Genomic DNA, 21082 nt, shown 5'->3' with positions numbered 1-21082 from the left:
TTTGGTTTAAAAGATTTTCTGATTAGACTGGAAATTACTGTTTTTCTGCCTATTGTGTGGTGTTTATTAAACACTGCAGTGCTGTATGTTTTACTTTCTGTTGCATATTGAATAACATTTTCGCATTTACTTTACATTTCAGTTTTCTTTTAGCTAGTTGCTTTAGAAGCATCTTCTTAATGAATATATGTAAATGTGTACTTAAAAAAAATCACAATCGCAGGAAACATGATATCGGCTCAGTGTTAATTCAGTTGACAGAAGACAAGATACTATGATTTCATTTACAAAGAACCAAAGCTGTGTCAATGAAAGAAAACAGAAGCCGAGAGGAATCAGTGTCACCTTCATGCATTCATTTGACATTGAATGTTAACAGTCGATTGACTTGCTTGCATGCATGTTAACTCATAACACATCAAACTGTCTGAAATATGAATCCAAGAAAAGACCAAACCAATGCCCAAAAGCTGCATTAAAGCTTCATGTTTATAACAGAATAAAGACTGCTCTGCTGTTTTCTAGTCATTGTGTTTTAATTTGGAGACCAGGTTTGTAATTACTGGCATGAATACTGAATAAAATGTGTATTGTTGTTGTTGTGGGCTAAAGTGATGTACAAGCTCTAATTTTCAACATTTGAAAAACAAAAAGAAACCCTTTATTCATTTACACCTGGTGTAAAAATAAGCCATGCCTTCTTGAACCCTGTTAACACTTCCTTCCTGTAATTACTCAGTTATGACAAGCATGAAAACACCACCTTTCGTTTTGGCTCATTTTCCAAGTTGAATTACTCATGATAGAGTGTTTGAATTTGACCCAAGCGTAAACAAACATAACGCATTTCCTTACACACGAGCTCTCCATGGAAATCCACTGTAGACTATTTCATTTGATGTGGCATTTCTTCACACTTGGCCGACACAAAATCGCAAACATAATCCGTGGCAATTTAAGAATGCTCTAGGTCTGTTAAGACAAATACTGTTAATTTCATTAGAAAATGTAAGAAAAGGTCAAATGTGCCTTTGGTTGCAGTCTTGTCAGGGATTTCTTTATTAGGAACATCCATTATTGTAACCTGGTATTTCCTCCAGCTGTTCAGAGATCTTTATAGATTACTTAAAATGGGATGATCTTTAAATAAAACTAGCAAGATGGCGTCATTTCACAACATCCCTGTGAGTCAGATTCACAAGTGTTATAGTGCCGACAGCTCGCGATCAAGCCCAAATATAGAGGTGTGAGTTAAAAGCCTTCAGTTCAAGTATTCATAAGCGCAGTTCCCTATGAGGCAGAAGAACAACTTTATTACACTCTAAAAAAAAATGGTTCTTCAGCGGTTCTTTTGGGTGGTTAAGGTGCTATATAGCACCGCTACCTTATAAAGAACCAGTAAAGCACCTGTATGGTTCTTCAGCGGTTCTTCAGTGGTTCTTCAGCGGTTCCTTGCTGTGGTTAAGGTGCTATATAGCACCACTGCCATACAAAGAACCTGTTAAGCCTCTGTATAGTTCTTTAAAGGTTCTCTAACTCTCTTATTCTCTTAGTTTAGTTGGGGAAAGGATTAAAAACAACATTAAATTACAGTGTATTTTCTAAACATAACCTGGTTCTCAACCTTTTTCTCCCCAAGCCCCTCTACACTGTTAGTGAATATGGGTGTAAGTTGGATTGCTATAACTATTTGAGTCTGATTACTTCGTCTTTCTGCGAATTGCTCTCAATATTATAGTAGGCTACACTCAACTGCTCAAATATCTCACTTTCAGCCAAAGGATAATTTCTCTTTAAGGACCCCGTGACAGACGGTTTTTCTTTCTGACGTCATGACTCACGAGACTTTCTGGAGTTTTCTGCTCGGCCGCCATTTTCTTTCCCCTGGACTCGGATGAAATAAGGTAGGTTGGAAATGTTTTAATTAATATACTCGAAAATGCAAAGGTTGAACATGTGTTTTAGCGGTTTAGAGTTAATTAGCGTTGTTTGTGAACATGAATACTAACGAAATCGTAACTAACCGAATTTTTGAATTTTAGCGGCCTGCAGTAACGTTATAAAGGTTAGCGCTAATTGAATATTTCTATTCTATACAAGATGTTGCATTACTCGTTTTATTCTATAGAAATTTATTGTTGTAGTGTTTGGACCATGTAAATATGTCTCTAAATAATTTTTAAAAGAAACGTCTCCTTTACCGTGTAAGCAGCGCGTGCTATTTGAAATGATGCGGGCAGGAAGTGCGTGGGGAGCGGGAGAGACGCTCGAGTCGAGGCTGAGGGGATCCTCGCATTACAATTATTGAGTTTAGGTTTTTAAAGTAATGTTTGTCAGTTCTTTTATTTGTCTTTTTCACGTTAGCTCTGATTTGTTCGACCAAAATGACGAAGAAAGTGTGTGAGTAAAGACATATTTAAGGCTTAACGTTACTTCATTTGACTAGCGCTAGGTGTTTTTTTTAGTAGAATGAAATGGCTGAGTATTTACACTACTAATTAATTACTTGTACTGCAGCAAACAATTTTTTTTTCCCATTTATAAACACTGATTCCCCTCCCCCTTTTAGGATCTAAAGCTCCTCAATGTTTGACGACTAAGGACACTTTGCAATAACTTTACATGGTAAGTAATTTCTATAAAAACGGCTATAATTGTTAATAGATAATATGAATTACCAATGTTGGACATGTTTGAATAAAATCCATCTAATGTGGTCTATTGACTTGAATGTCATCCTCATTAACAAACTTTAGACTAAGAATTATCCATTCCAAAACATTCATCAACTCCCTCTTATGCCATCTCATGCGACTTTTTTTCTTGTTGTTTTGTATTAATTTTTTTTTTTTGACAGTAGCCATTGACATTAAATTAATCACAGTTCCAGCTAAAAATCTTTACTGTTCTACTGAAGAAAAAAAGTCAACTTGGATGGCCTGATGGTAAGTAAATTAACAGCTAGCTTTCATTTTTCGTGAAATATCCCTTTAATCAAGAATGATTAAATATATTAGGGTGTAAAGCTAATTTATTAATTGATGCATGTCTTATTTTCAGACTTATAATTATATATTATAAATTCATAATTTTAAATGAAACCAATGACTGATTCAGATGCATTTCAGATGCAAATCTGTAGTATTTTAGCACTGACGAAGGCCTGTGTGCTGAAACGCATTGGAAAAATAAAGAATTGATTTTTTTTTTTTTAGCTCCTTTTTTATTTATTTATTTGATCCCTCAATGCCACAAGTGTTGCTGGTATTGTCCATAAATATATTAATTGCAAATTTGGCCAGTCATTAATATGAATTATTTTCTTTTTCTTGTCCTTTGCTATTGCATATCTGCAAAAATTTGATTTCCTATTACAGATTATTGTGCTTTTTTTTTAATTAAGAAAATTAATCACAATTGCTTTATCACAGGCTGAAAACATTCACCTGAGAGAAAGTCCTGAAGACCTCATCAAGGAGTACTTTCTGAGTTGAACGTAAGAATATTCTATTTTGGTTTATTTTCAGAAAAATAAGTCTAAATTTGTGTATTTTGTAGTTATGCTAGCAAAAGGTGACCGAATTTGGTTTTTTTTATGTTTACTATTAGGATAACCAGACAGATGATTGAGGAGCAGCTTACCATGGCAATGTTCATTATTTGGAAGGAGGGGGAGAACTTCATGAACCATCTGCTGACATTGAGGGAGTTAAAGTTTTGAATCAACTTACTTCAGTTACATCAGCTTGTGCCCTGCTTCTAGGTATGACATACATCATCAACCTGGCTTGTCCGAAACCCCTTTGATTTACTTTGTATGTATATGTAAGAGCTGCACAATTTATCATAGAAAGGTCGCAATCTCGATTCAAACACCCACGCGATCCTACTTTATTAATGACAATGATTCGCCTGCGTCTGTTAAACCTTTGACAAAAATCCTACCGGAACATTCGGTGTTCATGCTGCCACTGATCCAGAAACAGCAGTTTTGAACCACACTGTAGTTATTCAAGGATTTGGTTATTTGATTTTTCACAAATATTAAAATTATCACATAAGTAATAAGACAAAAGTTTACAGTTAGGATATAAACACTGGACATCAGATAGCGATCAAAATAGAGAAAATCGAAACTAACATGGTGCTTCAAATAACTGTTGTATATAAATTACCTTGTTAAGCCACTAGGTGGCAACCAGTGACATTGTCATTGAATCATTCATTCAATAGATTGGATAAGGTTAAACCCTGATTCATCCAGTAGTGAAACAAGTATTTATTAATGAGCCATTAATATATTCAAAACCATTTTTTAAAAATAATTCATTCAAATTAAACATTTTCCGGCAATTAGAGTCCAGCTATTAATATTTTGCTAGAACTAGTAAAATAAATGTTATTTTTAGTTGTCTATTTAGAATCGTGGGAGAATTGCGATCTCTATTTGAAACCAAAAAATCATGATTCTCATTTCATCCAGAATCCTGCAGCTCTAGTGTATGTCTCGTACAAATGTGAAGTTGTATGAATATCCAGTTGTGTTGTTTGAGAATTGCTTTGATTTGTGCAAGGGTAATCACCTTTAAAGGATTAGTTTACCCAAAAATAAAATTCTGTCATTAATTACTCATCCTCATCATTGGAGGAACAGAAACCTCTCAGACTTCATCAAAAAGATCTTAATTTGTTTTGAGTTCAGAAAAAGCATACGCATAAAATACGAAGTATACTTTGGGCTTTACACACAGTAATGAATGTTTAAAAAGCAAAAAAAAAAAAAAAGTATTGGGTAAAAGCATCCCCATTGTTATGTTAACCTAATGATGTTATTTTGTTTAAAGGCCTACAGTTGGAAGCAGCTGTTCTCCTCTTGCCTGCACTGTTCAAGGTGGACCTGGGGTTGCTGTTTGACATTGAGGTGAGCCATGAACAGTTGACTACAGTGTGTGAAGCACAATCTAATCAAAGCACGACACTTATTGCACATTTTGTTATAATTTAGCTTATAAGGTTTGCCTTTCAAATAAATATGTGAAGATGGTTAATGCTATTATCCCCTCTTCTCCAGGGCCATGCTCAGACCAGCCCTCCTGTCATCCCAACACCTAAGATAGTGCCTAAAGCCTGCGGGAGGATCATCTCATGCAGTATGACCACATTTTGTTCACGTTGGATGGCCAGTTAATCACAGAGTAGAGTGAGGACATCTTGATGGCACTGGGCCTCCTCCTATGTGTATATTTTGCGTTTGGAATCGAATCCAATCCAGTGCCCTAAAGGACTGAAAAAGACACTGACCTTTTTGAAGTATGTTGTTTTGAAATTGAAGGATGCAGTCGGACTTCCTGTCACTGTAAAATGAGTGTACAACTCAATCTGTGAGTAGAGTTTTGGAGTCAATACTCTCTCTTGCTCCCTTTCTTATGGTTTAAGTTCCAGTTTCTATATTTTTTTTGAAATCCCGAAGGACAAAAAAGAAACTGCAGGACTTCAGAGCATAACTCAGTATGTAAAAACAGGACTATTGTCTTCAAAAATGTACATATTTCAAGCTTGTTGCATTATTTTGTATGTGTATAAAAGGGGAGTATAATGTGAGTTTATTAAAGAAATAAATTAAAAGGTTTTGAAAGTGTAATGTATTTTGTTTTTCAGTAAGCATTTAGTACATGATTTTGAATCTTTGAAGTCATGATTTGGTAAGAAATTATTAATTATCGTTCATAAAAGTGTAATTTAGAAGCATATTGACTCATCTACAGTAGTACCTGGCATGATAACGGGCCCTGCTAGCTCAAAAAACAATATATGGCACCTCTAATTTGACAAATGTGCTAGAAAACTTTAAGAATAGGTGCTATATAGCACCAGAAAAGGTTCCCCTATCATAACGAGCCAAAGAACCACTGCTGGTACTATATGGCACCTCTTATGGTTCTATATAGCACCATACGACAAGGTGCCATATAGCACCTTTAAAGATAGGTGCTATATAGCACCAAAAAAGGTTCCGCTATGATTACGAGCCAAAGAACCATTTTTGGTGCTATATAGCACCATTTTTCTTTAGAGTGTACACAGCTTCCAGGCCAGTGTCTATCCGGCGAATAAAGGACTATGAGGACAATTCAGAGGGCCTTGAAGAAAAATAAATAAATAAATCGAGCACACTGACAACACAAAACACAAAATTGAAAAGATAATTGCGTTTGATTGCAGAGGAAGGAGTAATTGTGTGCTTCCCAGCTGCGAGGCTCTCAGGCTCGATTCGGTTCTTTCACTGTGGGTCGCAGCGCTGAGTCGGAACGCCGTTTGTTTCATCAAACTCCTTATCAGAGGCTATATACAAATAACCATCATCCCCCTCATTTAGGCCAATAACAGCAGGTAAAAATGAAAATAAAAAAGGATCTCTATTGCAGCTTTATGGGAAAATGCACATTTGTTTCCAAAATCAATAGCTATGTTTAGATGCACCCTAAGATTCAGTTATAATCCAACTAACAGTTCGATCTGAAAGAAAAAAAACTTGTATAAACACATCAGTTGGAAAAAGAATCAACACTGTAAAATGTGCTTCTAGGTACATAAATTATCATAAAACTGCAAAAATGAATGTTTCCAGCTGAAATGAACACTAGTGGCAGTAAAACACCATCAACTTTAATTTCTGTTCACAAAAAAATGATCAATTAATAAACATTATTTTTTTCTTGCAGTTCCTTGCACAATGCTGTGTTATGAGCTCAAAATACTTTTACCATAGTATATGATTTGTAAACAAATACATTTTGACGTTTACATCGCATATAGAAGGCTTTATGGATGTAGTAAACTTGCTCTGAAGCTCACCTGGTACTGGTGATGTGAAGCGCTTGAGTAACACTTTATAATAACTCACGCTATGAAGCATTAGTTAAGCATTAGTAAATAGTTACTTCATGACTTATGAAGCATTAATAGACATTAGTAAGACGTTTATAAATACAGCTATAAATGCTTTATTAACACATATTCCTACTGTAATTCATGATTATTCAGGTATTTATAAAACATTTAGAAGTGTTTAGTTAACAATTTTTGTGAGCTCATCTACAGTGAGGACTATTTAAGCTTTTATAAATGAGATTTAAAGGTTCAGTGATCTTCTGCACTGCTGTTCTCTAATGTTTTAAAGTTAGTACTGAGGTCTTTTTGACACTAGGAAGCATATATTAACACACTAAATAACTAATACTATGGGCCCTATTTTAATGATCTAAACGCAAAGTGTAAAGCGCATGGCGCAGGTGCACTCAGGGCGTGTCCAAATCTACTTTTGCTATTTTAACGATGGAAAAACGGTCCGTGCGCCGGGGCGCATTTTTGAAATGGGTTGTCCCTATTCTCTTAATGAGTAATGGGCGTAACGTTCAATAAACCAATCAGAGTGTCATCTCTCCTTCCCTTTAAGAGCGAGATGCGCTCGCGCCATGGCGGATTGCTATTTACATGCCGGAATTTGTTGGCAGAAAAGCTGAACGCGAAGAAACCGATCTGCTCGTGCGCGAAGTTAAAGCGGGCTTGCTAATGCAGGCTTTCAAATAGCTCCGCGCGATGAGTCAGTTAATATATATGTGTGTGTATTGGCACGATTGTTCAATTAATTAGCCAATTTCGTTCATCATTATAAGTAGTAATAGGCTGAATTGAAAATAGTATTATTGACTATTCATCATTACATTTTTATATTTATGTAGCCTACACAATAATATACTTTTACACTGTAAAGAATACACTTTTGTTTTTAATATTTGGCATGTTTGTGTGATGCGCATCCCTGTGTGTAATAAGCAAAGTCAACGCACACTGTGGACGCGCCACAGTTTCTACCAACGCGCTCTAACAAAAAAATATTGCGCCATTGACTTTAGACTTTAGACCAGGTTTGAGTTGGTCTATGGCGCAGTCTATTTTCAGCTCCTTAAAATAGCAATGCACCTGAACACACCTCTTTTTTAGACCAGCACGCCCATGGGCGCACTAACTGGCGCAAATGCATTTACTAATTTAAGGACGTGGCGCTGAACGGGAAAACGGCGCCGGACGCAAACTAGCAAACACACTTGCGCTGAGCCTTGCGTCGCATTGCGCCGGGTGTATTATAGGGTCCCATATGTCTAAATAATAAGATGCATAAATGTACATTTAAATATTTTATTAATCATTTACTTACACTTTCTAAATGATCTTATGAACCACTGACAACTTTTTTTGAATAATGTAATACATAATTTAGAAATGATAAATTGATCATTAATAAAGTATGAAAATACACTTATTATTATTATTATTAAAATCATTATAGATATGCTCATAAATCAAGAACAAAACATTTATAGCTGTATTTATAAATGGCTTACTAATGTCTATTAATGTTTTATAAATGATTAATTGACTGTTGCTTAACTAATGCGTCATAGCGTTATTATAAAGTGTTACTAGCGCTTGTGTATGAATCACAATAAAAGAGCTCAAAGACTTCTAGAAGCAGCTACAATGACATGGTTGTGTGTTTTTATCTGATGTTTGTTTTTTGTTAACACTATTTAGAGATTAGCATAAGTGGTGCATTATTTTCAAACGCAACTAACCTGTACACCGTGTCCTAACCAAACGTGATGTGATAAGATTCTAGCGAGAAGCAGTTTGTCTGTCCACACCAGACGCGACGCGACTACGAGACGCAACAAAATTAATCTAAAACCACCGCCAATTAGAAGAGTGTGCAGCAGTCACAATGAAATGGATGAGTACATAATAATCTTTGTCATATAATGCACTTGTTTGTTCACAATGAGTTGACAGTTTGACAGAGTTGACATCCTTGTGCCCATTTATTTATTTTTACAATCTGAGATGAATTATCCATGGTACGGCTGCAAAGCTGATATTCAAACGGGCGCTTTTAACAATAAAAAAGCACATAAACAGTACTTATGATTATCATTGCCATACTTTGTGTTTTTGTTCCAGCCACGATGTCGCAGAAAAATAGAAACTGTTTCTAACCTCCTGCATCCCTCTGTCCTTGTACAAGGACATTATATTTTAGTGAATTTCTCTGACACAATACATGTTACAGTTTTTGCTCTGGATGTCCTGTAAAGAGCACATTCAGGGCTTTTCAGAGATAACAAATGTTTGGAGGTTTCACCAGGACAACAACTTCTCCTTGGTCTTTAAATATGACTGAATGATCAAATTTAGCACTCCTTGATGCTATGATAATATTTTGTAATTATCATTTAAATCTGACTAATTTTCAAATTGTTATAATTCAACATCTCAGGAAAATGTTAGGAGTTTCTAATCAAAATATGACTTTCTGTTACTTTCTGATTTCATGCATGTCCTCAGTTGAGTACACCAGGACTTAAAGGATTAGTTCACTTTCAAACAAAATTTTCCTGATAATTTACTCACCCCCATGTTATCCAAGATGTCCATGTCTTTCTTTCTTCAGTCAAAAATAAATTATGTTTTTATTGAAAACATCCCAGGATTTTTCTCTTTATAGTGGACTTCAATGGCCTCCGACGGTTGAAGGTCAAAATGTCAGTTTCAGTGCAGCTTCAAAGGCTTTAAACGATCCCAGACGCGGAATAAGAGAAACGATCGGTCATTATTCAACTTACAGAACGAATGCAGCGCCAGTTCCATTTTTTTCCGTAAGTAGAATAGGGAAGGTGTAGGACATACAGCGTAAGCCATTGGTCTCCAACTCAGTTCCTGGAGGGCCACAGCTCTGCACAGTTTTGCTCCAACCCTAATCAAGCACACCTGATCCAGGTAATCAAGGTATTCAGGATTACTAGAAACTTCCAAGCAGGCGTGAGTTGGAGCTGGTTGGAGCTAAACTGTGCAGAGCTGCCCTCCAGGAAGTGAGTTTGAGACCACTGGTGTAAACTTTTTGAAGAATACAGAAGTGCGGTTTGGCGGAAGCACTTGGAAGGCAATCATTTGTTTATATAAAGCATATAATTTTACATTTTTTAGAAAATGACCGATCGTTTCTCTAGATAAGACCCTTATTCCTCGTCTAGTATCATTTAAAGCTCTTTGAAGCTCCACTGAAACTGACATTTTGATCTTCAACCGTCTGGAGTTCATTGAAGTCCACACAATATGAAAAAAAAAAAAAAGGTCTAAGCATGTAATGACATTTTTTTTTTTTTTTTTTTTTTGGTCTTAAAGGGAACCCCTGGTATTAAGACTAGTATGGCTTAATATAACGTAAATGATGTCTCTTACTAAAATATGTAGAAGAAAACCCCATGAAAGATTTACGTTATTTAAAAAAAATCCATGACATATTTTTGGACAATGGGGGGCACTGTTTTGTTTAGGTGCACAGTGTGATCTACGTCAATGATGTAAAATGGTTGCACTCTGTGAACTACTGACACTACCCTATTGCTATTTTTACTGCAACACATCTCGAAATATAATATACAATGCCACATTGTGCAGCTTTTGGTTGTAATGTTCAGTCGATGAACCACAAGAGAAGCGATGCAAGTCTTTACTGATTTTCTAGCGATAAGAGGAGAAAAGAATGGGAAGTTGTGAAAAATGTGGACGAATAAAACTTCCTAACTGCGTCTTTGTTCTCTTCACTTTAGCCCTGATGCCTTTGATACTTTTCATTTGTATACTTTGGTGCAGCGGTAATCTAGTAACGCATACAAGTCTTAATATCCTCGAGGTTCATTTTAAAACCCGATCAGGCTTTTCAATTTGAGCCAGAGCGCAAAATTAGTGAGAATGAAAACATCGAAAACATGGTTAAATGTGCTGAGAAGATGCTGCTGCTGTTATGCTATCAACAGACACGAGTTTTGAGGCAGTCTGTCTCAATCGAGATGTGTTATAGTCTGCCCTCGTCAGTCTCCACAACAGGCGTGGCATTCGGTTAAAGCATACACTTATTTTTCCATCAGCAACAGTAAGCTCTTTCAGCTGTGGTCTACTAAAAGCCTCAAAGGCGTCAGGTCTAAAGTGGAGAGAACAAAGATGTGGATCTTTAGGAAGTTTTATTCGTCCACATTCTTCACAACTTCCCATTCTTTTCTCCTCTTATCGCTAGTAAAGCAGTAAAAACTTGCATCGCTTCTTTTGTGGTTCATCGACTGAAACTTACAACAAAAGCTGCACAATGTGGCATCGTATATTATATTCGTGTTGCGGTAAAAATAGCAACAGTCAGTAGATCACCGAGTGCATTTGACGTCGTCGACGTAGATCACACCTAAACTAAATGACGCTCCCTATTGTCCAAAATATGTCAATCTTTCATGGGTTTTCTACTACATATTTCAGTAAGAGACATTGGTTATGTTATATTAAGCCATACAAGTCTCAATTCCAGGGGTTTCCTTTAAGGGGGTTAAAACAGAACCGTCGCGTGTCGCCGCCGCATATGGTTAGGACAAAAACTGTGATTTACATGGAAAAAGATACCTTTCATTGCTTGTAGTTAGGAGACGGTGCACCACTCACTTTGAAACTGTCATAAAACATGCAAGAACACCGTAACATGATTTTGCAGAAATGGCTGCACAGGCACATTTTTCCAATGAGTTTATGTTGAAAAAATAACAGCAAACAGAAAAATAATAGCCATGTAAGCCTGTGAATTCAAATAATTTCACAACTGGATATATGTTCACTGCAATGCAAAACATTTCTCTCTTCCCATACTTTACTACATGTTCTCATCCCGAGATGTCTAGTTATTGACACAGGTTACAGAATACATGTAATGCAAATGTTAATTGATATTTTCATTCATATAAACAAACACATTTATACACTGCTATTAGATCTAATTCAATTCAGATCAGCATCTGAGCAAGTAAACAAAGTCGCCGACACAGATAAATGCCCAAACAAACAAACAGCAAAAAATCTACACCAGTAAATGATCTCAGGCTGGTAATTAACGATTGTTCAATGCTCTTTGTGTAAATAAATAATAAATAAAATCAAAGCTTCCAATGCACAGAGACATATTCCAGCAATATTATGATTTATGCAGACATTCCCGTTCATTAGGATTTAAAAGTGGCAATTGCTTTTGTTTAGTGAAAGATACAATTCACAGTCAGTAAATGAAAAGCAGTTAGCGGTAATGAGATAAAAATGCCTTTAAACAAAAAGAAAGTGACATGCCATGCTAATAGTTCCCCTGCTTTCAAAAGTACAGCTCTAGTCTGAAGGCTTTACTAATGTGTTGTTTTCTAAGAAGACGCACACTGTATCAGGAAGGTACGTGTAGAAATAATCAACATGCTGCATTTATGCAGTACTTACGAAGTGTTGCTCTACAAACACTTCCAGGCACCACAGTTTCAAATTTGTGCCAATGAATCTTCCTGTTGTTTTTGGAAAGCAATTTGAAAACTTCCCTAGTGACACCTTTCAGATTTATGAAGCATAATTTTAGCAAATTACATTATTTATTATTATAATTCAGTGGCCATAGCTGTAGAGTTTAATGTCATCTTTATAGAATATCCCCCGGACCAAAATTCACCATTTGATCTTGGGCACCATGCCAAGACATTCAGCAAATTTCTTTTTCTGACCCCCATTTGTGGCACAATAAAGGCCAAGGACGATGCATCCAACCCAGTCTCATATGAAAACGTATCCTGACTACGTTGGTCCAAAGTGCAAAACGTAGAGGGGTTACAATAATGGCCCTTAAATTGTATGACTGTTACATTTTTTTTTTTTGCCTATTGTTTTGCGTCCAAGTCACGTGACTTTAGAGAGCCCGGCCGTGAGAACAAAAAACATGGCGGACATTTCTCTACTTTTTAGTGAAAAAAACAATATTTTGAGTTAGTTTCTGCATAAAAATAAGTTTTGATTACATTTTTAGCGAGAAATATATATTCTATTTTCATAATATTCACTCAGTGAATGTACATAATCACTCGCTTGCGCGTTGTTGCAAAGATTTTTCTGATCTCGCCAGAATAATGTGAAACTGCTACGTTTTGGTTGCTATGGACAATATTTTGAGTTAGTTTCTGCATAAAAATAATTTGATTACATTTTTAGCGAGAAATATATATTCTATTTTCATAATATTCACTCAGTGAATGTACATAATCACTCGCTTGTGCGTTGTTGCAAAGATTTTTCTGATCTCGCCAGAATAATGTGAAACTGCTACGTTTTGGTTGCTATGAACAATATTTTATTTTCTGCATCAAAATAAGGTTTGATTACATTTTAAGCAAAAAATATATATTATTTATTTTCATAATATTCATTCAGTGAATGTACATAATCACTCGCTTGCGCGTTGTTGCAAAGATTTATCTGATCTCGCCAGAATAATGTGAAACTGCTACGTTTTGGTTGCTATGAACAATATTTTGAGTTAGTTTCTGCATAAAAATAAGGTTTGATTACATTTTTAGCGAGAAATATATATTCTATTTTCATAATATTCACTCTGAATGTCAACCCGTTCTCACTCCTGACCGTTCTCACGCTGAAGAAGTCTCCTTCAGAACACATCGCGATATTTGGCATCAGTTCGCGTGTGCTGGATGTTGGTAAGTAGTCGTAAATACGCTGTTCTAATGTTTGATATAATGTCTTTTCTGTTTGCAGATATTAATCAGATTAACGTTAGCTCCCTCATGTTCAGTCACTGCATTATATCTGTCACCTCCGCTGAGGTTTTGCTTTTCATTGCTTTCTATATTAAATACTAAACTATGGTGATTAAACACTGTCACGTGACGTGCAATATATTGCACAATATATATAACATATTCATATCAGGTTCAAAGTAGTACAAGTGTAGTTTCAAAATGGTATTTGTTGTAGAAGCACGGTAAAAAACAACACTTACCATGCTTTTTACCACAGTATTGGTCGTTTTAATGTGATTTTTGTTGTAAATACAGAGTGACCACAACACTTATCATGCTTTTAATGCCTAATAGTGTTAAATCCAAAAACTGTAAGGTCAATAAGAACTTCTTTCCTATATATATTTATATATAAACCTATATATTATAAATAATGATATTTTCTTTTCTCTTGTTTTAGCTGAAAAGACAAAAAGGGCCTTTTGGAAATGGATGAAGGAGACAGAAAGCTGCAAAGGCAAATAATTGCAATGGTATGTATGTGTTGCTTTTAACCCTTTATCAAACATTTTATCAAGCATTTGTTAAATAGTCTCACAGTAAATTAAAATTAAAGTCAAATCCTGTACATATTTATCACCTTATTTGTAAATCAGTTGTGCCCCTTCTTGGACAGTTGGACGTCCCACACATAAAAGTTTATATTAATTCCATTGAATTCTTTAAAATGATTACAGATTGGGCCCAAAATGTTCCAATGATACATGATGTCTCTCCGCACCTCATAACTACCTCTGTTTGCAAGAGTGGAAATTATCATTTGACCTGTCACATGACATCAGATATTCAATTATTTTGTCATGATCATTTACACTGCTGATAATGTCCTGCTTGCATGTGAAACATGTTATTTATTTATTTTTATTATTTATTTTTTAAAATATGAATATAGCTTGCTATACTTTTAATCATGGAAATGCCCACACATCAGTGAACTTATTACATAAATGCATTTAACATTTAATTGTGCAACACTCTTTACAGAAGGAAATCCTACGGTTATGTATGAACTCACAACATCATCATCAAGTGCTGTGCTGGGCACATTGGGTAACAAGTGTCCTCCAACGTATCCAATCTGTGACCACATTCTCCACATCTTCCCATGGGACACCAACATTCTTCAGGCCTTCGTTTCCATGTCTTCCCCTGCATTCTCCTGGTGGTGTCCACTTCATATCTGTCTTTGGGTGTTGTTGTTTGGTCATGCTTAGGGTGTGTCCAGGGAGGTGCACCCTTCACTCTGTCACAGTTTTTAAAAGTCTTCACGTGGACTCCTCCTTATGATCTCCTTGAAACGTGCAGAACCAATATTGAAAATAGTAATTTATCTTTTTCCATATTCTTGCCTTTACCAAAGAAGCACCAGTGCTCATCCGGAGTTTTGGTAAAAGTTCTAGTAATGCTGCGACTATAGTCAAATATGTATTTCTGCATGTGTGTATAGCAGGTGTTTGTCCGAACAATTGAAGTTAGTGAGAGTGTTCAGGAAAACCCTCTGAGAACAATCAATATTTATTTAATTCTGTTTGGTGCTGATATAGAGTATTACAGAAATGACACATTGACATTCTGGACATTATTCTGTGAGTTTGTTACCTCTTCATTTAGATGGACTTGAAAATGTCTTGCATTTTGTTTCATTAAACCTTTTATTACAGTGTCACTATAGTAAATGTCCACCTTAACTACATCTATGGTATCATTATATCAGTACCTGGATAATGTAAATGTAACATACCCATGAATGTATTTTATAGAAGCATTTTATTGCTGAAAATATTTAACATTTATAAAATGCATTAACTATTTGAATTTGCCTTTCATTTAGTTACAGTAAAAGTGAACAATAAACACAATATTGTATTGTATTAAAGTTGAGAATGTAAAATGTTATTTTTTCCCCCTATTCTTTAAAGAAACTTATTTTCACATGGAATTTTATCTCATCTCTTGGTTTGTAAAAATAATACTTCATCATATCGATTTGTGTAGTTATATTTCACTATAATAGATTGCCTCTGTATCTGGATATTTTTAATTAACTGATTTTTATACTGTTGTGCAGTAGTTTGGGGACTACATTTGTCTTTGACACTAAATATTGGAATATGATTACAAAATCGAGTACATTCATTATGCTTTTATTTATATTTATTTTAATTCCAAGAGTTCAAATGGTGAAGAATGGTATAAATAAGTGATTAAATGTATACCTTTAATATACTACATATCTACTGTAAATGTTAGAAGCACTTTAGTAGATGCAATTATATCTCTTTCAAATATATTTATGCATCAGTTTAAAACACAAAGGAGTCTTTCGTTGTAAAATGTGATTTTTATTATATTTAATTAGATTAATTATATATTTAAGGAATCTTTCTCGTCAGCCGGAACCGAAGGAGATCTGTCGTCATTTACCATAAATGGACAAGTAAGCGTGACGCATCTGTTCAGCTGTGTTGTGATTGGCTGTGACTCTATCGCAGAACTCGCTGTGATTGGACTACCTTTCAACCCATATAAAACGGCGCTTTATCTTACAAAGTTTGTTTTAGTGTGAATATTACGTTACTCATACATTAAGTTAACTATAAAGTGTTTCCATGTTGTGAGAAATTACTCCTTTACCGAGATCCCAACCCTAACCCTAGCTTCTCAATGAACTACAGCGCCATGTTTCCCGTTCATTGATAGAATGACAGAGACATATGGGTAATGTAGTTTAAAACGTTTAGTAAAGAAATGATAAATGTTAAAATAATAAGATCTTTAATGGACAACTCGATATCTAAATATGTTTATTTTGCAAACATTTATTACATATATGAGGGACAGGCTGAAATTTAATATTTTACTGTAATCACTATTAAAAAACCTTTATGCCAGCTTTCCATGTATGTCTGAAAACTGTGCCCAACATTATTTAGTAATCATAGCATAAGCAGTTGTCCTGTTGATTTTCTCTTTGATACGCTAACCGGACTTTGTGTTACAGCCATTTGAAATGTGCATTTTTTTGCTCTTCCAGGGGCCGGTACTGGCCCCTTGGGGGTGGAAGGGCATTAAAATCTACACAGGTGTGTACTCCTCATCATGGATAACAAACGTTGTTGAATCACATTTAAATATTGCAGTATTTTATCATTTCCTCATTTTCCATTCTAACATCATGCTTGTATAGGTTTTTGATGGGTATTGTGAGACCATCTGATGAAATATGGAAATATTATAACAAAATGTTGTAATACAATAATAATAATAATAATAATTGATTAATTGAATAGTAGTTGATTATTTCTTTGCTTTTTTTGTATGAACACCAATAAATATAATGGATGAACCCACAACAACTTGCCATTATCCAGCTGCCAGTGTTGGCAGTAAACTAAAAACTATTTATATTTACACTTCACTATTACTTACACAAGGATAATGCACTATTCAGTAAAATAAGAAACTGTGCCAAAATGTCATTATCACCCCCTCTTCTTGCTCCTCACATGCCTGACATCAGTAATGTCCAGCTGTCATTTTGAATGCAGTAGTAGATGTACCAGAATGATCAACATCCATCTTCTTCAGTTCTGCTTGAAGTGTTTGTGTCAGTATAACCCACTGCAGCCTCTCTTTATTCACATTCCTTCCCTTTATTTATCTGGAAACTGCCATCCTTGTCACAACATGAAAGTATATGCAACTTTTGGTGCATTGTTGTCCCAAACAATCATGGAAATTATATGTCATTTTTTTAAATTATGAAATAAACTCAGCTTAGTTAAATTGTATTTACTCTACCAAACACCACGGTCACCATAATTTATTACACAACACTTTATTGGAGGATACAGCATAAGGTTGAAATTTGCATAAAGACAAATGAGATTCAAGATAAATAAAAACGTGTCTTCAAAAATACGTTAACGTCATAATAATCCATTCACAGACTTTACTCCTATTGCACAAATGAGCGCCACAGAATCCCATCCAGTCAACTATGATCCAGAAAACAGATTTGATATTGAGTTTAAAATAAAGATTCATTATCACAGCTGAACTGGGTTCTTGCTCTTCCCTGTACATGTCTCTATCATGTTCATGTTCTTCTTCTTCTAAACAGTTTGTTCAGTTGTACTCTACAGTACAACTGATGACCAGAAGATGTGATCACTGATGTGCTGTAGCTTTTTCTCAACCAGAGGAAGAAGTCTTAACATCCCATTGTCAGGCGTTCTTCAGTCCTGGTCTAAAAGTAAAACAAAAAAACACACAATTCAAGTTAAGTAGTTTAATGGACAGCCAGGTCAGCTTATGTTCTGCATGATTTAAACAGTGGTGGGCTACTCTGGCCCTCAGCGTCCACGGTCCTGCAGATTTAGCTCCAACCTCAAACCCAACTGCCTGTAACTGTCTATAAGTACACCTGAAGACTTTGGTTAAAATTTTCAGGTGTGCTCAATTATGGTTGGAGGTAAACTCTCCACCTCAAAAAGGAGACAGCAAAAGGGCTAGAGTTGCCTGTTCCTGATTTAACTTTACAAAACAGCAGTACATAATATAATGCAGCACAGACTGTAAGCTAAGTACTGAACAAAAACTGTTTTACCCATATTAACAGCAACATGTTTTAAAAGATCTTTTAGAAAGGCATGCTCTCTTTTGAGCCTTGATTTCTTTCAGGACAACATACTCTTCTGTTTCTTGTTTCAAGAGCATAATTTGGTCAAAAACCAAGTGATAACCTGTACAATGTAAAATTGTTAAAATACTGCAATAAAAACTTTAAGGCAAGAATTAAGAATAGGCACAGGACTTACTGTACTCATGAAGAAGCCATGGCCATGCATAGTTTCTGCCTCTTGTGTTCCTCCGTAGCTGCACATCAGTCGTTTTTCCTCTAGGATCTTCTGTTAGTGACTTCACTTGCTATCTGTTTTAAAACACAAATACAATGTTTTAGGTCTGTGCAGTATAAGGCCTTATTTCAAGCCAAAAAAACTAGGTATTACACATAATTTAAAGAACATTTACTATTTAATTCCTATTATACTATATTATATTATATTAACTCATTATCTTCCAAAGCTTCCCTGTCTGCTTTTATCTAAAAAAACAAACAAACAAACAAACAAAAAAAAAACAGAAGGAACAGTTTTTAAGAACTTTTTAAGAACTTAATAGTCCTTTGAGAGAACAACATTAAATTCTGTACTACATATTACAGCATTGCCTCAACACAAGACATACCAATGGACTTCTGTCTTCTTTGGGCATGAGATGGTCATGTTCCTTCCTCACCCTAAACAAAGGACTTCGATGAGCTTGCTTTGATATAAGGACTGGTCTTCCTTCTCTGCACAGAAAAACAAGAAAGTCTCTACTTACTCTGTGTGCAATTACTCTTGTTCTTAAAACATACAAATTGAGACAGTTATAAATAAGTTAATTTACCATACCATCCAGGAGAGCATTTGATGAGTAAATACTGATTTAAATATCTAGAAACTTTACCTGGAAAGGGCTGATCACGGCAGGTTTGCAGCGACTCACTAGTAGCTCTTGTGAGGGTCGGCTCTTAAAAGAGCTGTTGAGTTTGATGTTGTAAACTGCAAGTAATCCTGCAAGACAGAAAGGAAGGTAAATTTATTACATCACATTCAAGTTGTCAATTTACACATAACTGTAGGATTTCCTTCTGTAAAGAGTGTTGCATAATTAAATGTTAAATGCATTTATGTAATAAGTTCACTGATATGTGGGCATTTCCATGATTAAACATATGTCTTTAATAGCAAGCTATATTTATATTTAAAAGAATAAATAAAAAAATAACATGTTTCACATGCAAGCAGGACATTATCAGCAGTGTAACTGATTAGATATTGAATAGACATCAGATATTCAATTATTTTGAATATGACAAAATAATTGTATATCTGATGTCATGTGACAGGTCAAATGATAATTTCCACTCTTGCAAACAGAGGTAGTTATGAGTTGCGGAGAGACATCATGTATCATTGGAACATTTTGGGCCCAATCTGTAATCATTTTAAAGAATTCAATGGAATTAATATAAACTTTTATGTGTGGGACGTCCAACTGTCCAAGAAGGGGCACAACTGATTTACAAATAAGGTGATAAATATGTACAGGATTTGACTTTAATTTTAATTTACTGTGAGACTATTTAACAAATGCTTGATAAAATGTTTGATAAAGGGTTAAAAGCAACACATACATACCATTGCAATTATTTGCCTTTGCAGCTTTCTGTCTCCTTCATCCATTTCCGAAAGGCCCTTTTTGTCTTTTCAGCTAAAACAAGAGAAAAGAAAATATCATTATTTATAATATATAGGTTTATATATAAATATATATAGGAAAGAAGTTCTTATTGACCTTACAGTTTTTGGATTTAACATTATTAGGCATTAAAAGCATGATAAGTGTTGTGGTCACTCTGTATTTACAACAAAAATCACATTAAAACGACCAATACTGTGGTAAAAAGCATGGTAAGTGTTGTTTTTTACCGTGCTTCTACAACAAATACCATTTTGAAACTACACTTGTACTACTTTGAACCTGATATGAATATGTTATATATATTGTGCAATATATTGCACGTCACGTGACAGTGTTTAATCACCCTAGTTTAGTATTTAATATAGAAAGCAATGAAAAGCAAAACCTCAGCGGAGGTGACAGATATAATGCAGTGACTGAACATGAGGGAGCTAACGTTAATCTGATTAATATCTGCAAACAGAAAAGACATTATATCAAACATTAGAACAGCGTATTTACGACTACTTACCAACATCCAGCACACGCGAACTGATGCCAAATATCGCGATGTGTTCTGAAGGAGACTTCTTCAGCGTGAGAACGGTCAGGAGTGAGAACGGGTTGACATTCAGAGTGAATATTATGAAAATAGAATATATATTTCTCGCTAAAAATGTAATCAAACCTTATTTTTATGCAGAAACTAACTCAAAATATTGTTCATAGCAACCAAAACGTAGCAGTTTCACATTATTCTGGCGAGATCAGATAAATCTTTGCAACAACGCGCAAGCGAGTGATTATGTACATTCACTGAGTGAATATTATGAAAATAAATAATATATATTTTTTGCTTAAAATGTAATCAAACCTTATTTTGATGCAGAAAATAAAATATTGTTCATAGCAACCAAAACGTAGCAGTTTCACATTATTCTGGCGAGATCAGATAAATCTTTGCAACAACGCGCAAGCGAGTGATTATGTACATTCACTGAGTGAATATTATGAAAATAAATAATATATATTTTTTGCTTAAAATGTAATCAAACCTTATTTTGATGCAGAAA

At 35.0% G+C, this 21082-nt stretch overlaps 3 long non-coding RNA genes across 3 annotated transcripts; 2 read left to right on the top strand and 1 right to left on the bottom strand.

The window, feature by feature from the left end:
- Positions 1–1365: 1365 nt before the first annotated feature.
- LOC137022531 (uncharacterized) lies at positions 1366–5840 on the top strand. The gene is made up of 7 exons (XR_010895401.1): positions 1366–1904; positions 2570–2625; positions 2858–2945; positions 3432–3496; positions 3610–3763; positions 4845–4921; positions 5072–5840. It is a non-coding gene; the product is annotated as an uncharacterized lncRNA (long non-coding RNA).
- A 7699-nt stretch (positions 5841–13539) lies between these two features.
- On the top strand, positions 13540–15616 carry LOC137022530 (uncharacterized). Its single transcript, XR_010895400.1, has 3 exons — positions 13540–13616; positions 14119–14191; positions 14703–15616. It is a non-coding gene; the product is annotated as an uncharacterized lncRNA (long non-coding RNA).
- Positions 15617–17546: 1930 nt separating this feature from the next.
- On the bottom strand, positions 17547–20624 carry LOC137022529 (uncharacterized). Its single transcript, XR_010895399.1, has 5 exons — positions 19967–20624; positions 19233–19339; positions 18969–19074; positions 18539–18651; positions 17547–17967 (listed from the first exon to the last, which is right to left on the bottom strand). It is a non-coding gene; the product is annotated as an uncharacterized lncRNA (long non-coding RNA).
- Positions 20625–21082: the final 458 nt, after the last annotated feature.

This window comes from Chanodichthys erythropterus, chromosome 7 (genome assembly GCF_024489055.1).
Source record: "Chanodichthys erythropterus isolate Z2021 chromosome 7, ASM2448905v1, whole genome shotgun sequence".
Classification (NCBI taxonomy): Eukaryota; Metazoa; Chordata; class Actinopteri; order Cypriniformes; family Xenocyprididae; genus Chanodichthys; species Chanodichthys erythropterus.
The sequence above is the reverse complement of the archived record's forward strand: the minus strand, read 5'-3'. Positions and strand labels throughout refer to the sequence as shown.